We start from the raw sequence: 2157 nt of genomic DNA, 5'->3' as shown, positions 1-2157 counted from the left end.
TCCACTCTATTTGACTCTTCTACTCTGTCAGTCTGCTTTCTCTCCCCAGGTGCAAATGCCGAACTGGTAACCAAGTGATGATGTGTGACCTCTGACCTCTTCCATGTGTACTCAACGGTGACTTTAGCTTCCCTGGTGCACACTTCTGTGGGGGCCTGGCACCTGTGGCAGAGAGAGACTCTCTCTGAACTACACCCAGCCCGCAACAGGCCAGGGCATGGAATACCAAGGGATTTTTAGAGAAGGAGTCAATCCTGCCAGTTTTTCTACCTGAAGGGATAAAGTTCATTCTAGAAAAAAATAAAAATTTTGATGACCTCAATTCACAGCTCATCTATAAAACCCAAGAAGAGATGCTCAGAAGGAAAATGAGGTTGGAATTTGTCTTCTCCAAAGTACCTTGGCAGTATTTGGGAAGGGAGTTTGCAATTTCCAACTACAATTTCCTTAGCCATCATTCAGAAACAACTTTAAAAACCAAGGACTGGGCCAAATGAACACCGGGAAATGAACTTATTGCCACACAGTGAAGGTCAGGCCTGTGACAGCAAGGTGGTTACTCCTAGGTCCGCAGCTGTGAGGTCAGATGGAAAAATCATAAGTTATAAAAATAGTCCCGAAAAATAAAAGCTACTTTCTCTCTCTAAGGCCAGAATACATTACCCTGACAAATAAGGAAGCCGTGCTTATTAAGAGGCTTAATAAGATTGCCCCCTCAGATGCCCTGGAGACACCGCGGCTCTGCTCCCCACTAGCGAATGGTGGTGGGCAACTTGGGGTCACTTCCTGCCCTCTGCTGAGTGCCGCCCACAGCCTGTGGACATGGCTGACCAGGGCACAGAGCCACATGACTCGTCTTTCTTCCGGCACTTGGATGTGAGGGCCGCACCACGGCTGGGAAAGGCACAGTTCTGGGTCATTTGGCCTCATGCGGCCCTGGGACAGCATGAAGCTGAGACTGGAGAATCTGACTTCCTCTCTGGCCTGTGGAAAGGGGCTCAAGACATAGCCCCAGTTAGTCTCAGGATGTTAACTCTGACCTGACTAAGACGGCCCAAACTGAGAACCCCCTAGACGCAGCGGACAGCAGAAATCTACCCCTCAAACCGGGCCTGACCACAGACGGCAAAGCTCTTGGTCCCACCTACGGCGGCGGACACCAGCAGCCTCATTGGCGAGGCGTTTCTTCAGTTTGAAGATGGGTATGATTCTGTTCACTGACGGGGCAAAGACACCCGACTTTCTTCATAGTTGGCACCAGAATCCCACTGAGGGAAGGCGACAACCGGTTAGAGCAACAGACAGTAGCATACATTCATTTCAATGCTGTTTTCAGAGTTATTTTTAATGCTCCACTTTCCTGGTCCCTGCCCTCCCCCAAGTGCTCAGTAAGACTCTAGTACAGTCACGTGATTAGTGATGGTCTGTGGTCTGAGAAATATGTGGGAAGGTGACTTCGTCAAGGTATAACTACAATAGATTATATCATGTTTCCATGAAGCTAGACGGTGTAGCCTGCTGCACCCCTAGGCTACATGGCAAAGTCTGTTGCTCCCAAGCTGCAAACCTATGTGGATGCTACTGTACTGGGCATAGGCAATCGTAATGCAATAATAACTATTTGTGCATCTAAACACAGGAAAAGCCCCGTAAAAACAGTGAGCAACAGGAATTTTTCAGCTGTTATAATCTTAGGGGTTCCCAGTCACATACGTGGTATGTTCTTTCCTAAAATGTTGTTATGCTGCACATAACTTCGGCATAACCACCTTGTATTCCTGAAGTCTTGGGGAGCAAAGGAAGAGGGGTGGTTCCTGTAAAGAGGGGTAGAAAAGAAGGCAGAGCCAGCTACAGATGCTGAGAGGAATAGCAGAAGCCAGGGATGAGCAGAGAGGGAGTCAGCAGTTCAAGCGGACGGAGAGGAGCTGACCAGTGGGCAGGGCGGGCCCCCAACCCCACTTACCAGGAGACAGAGAATGAGGAAGTAAGCATGTGGGTAGGCAGCCTTGGTGCCTTTTTATGGAAAGGGGCTTTCCAAGTGGTGGCCATTTAAGTTCGAGTATTTTCTCACTGCATCTGTGACCATAAATTGTGGATCATCTACCCAATGGTTTTTCTTTCCAAAATATTATCTTCCTAAGAATGGTATTCCTCAGT

Source organism: Peromyscus californicus, unplaced genomic scaffold, assembly GCF_007827085.1.
Source record: "Peromyscus californicus insignis strain IS unplaced genomic scaffold, ASM782708v3 Scaffold_16__1_contigs__length_79575227, whole genome shotgun sequence".
NCBI lineage: Eukaryota > Metazoa > Chordata > Mammalia > Rodentia > Cricetidae > Peromyscus > Peromyscus californicus.
The sequence above is the reverse complement of the archived record's forward strand: the minus strand, read 5'-3'. Positions refer to the sequence as shown.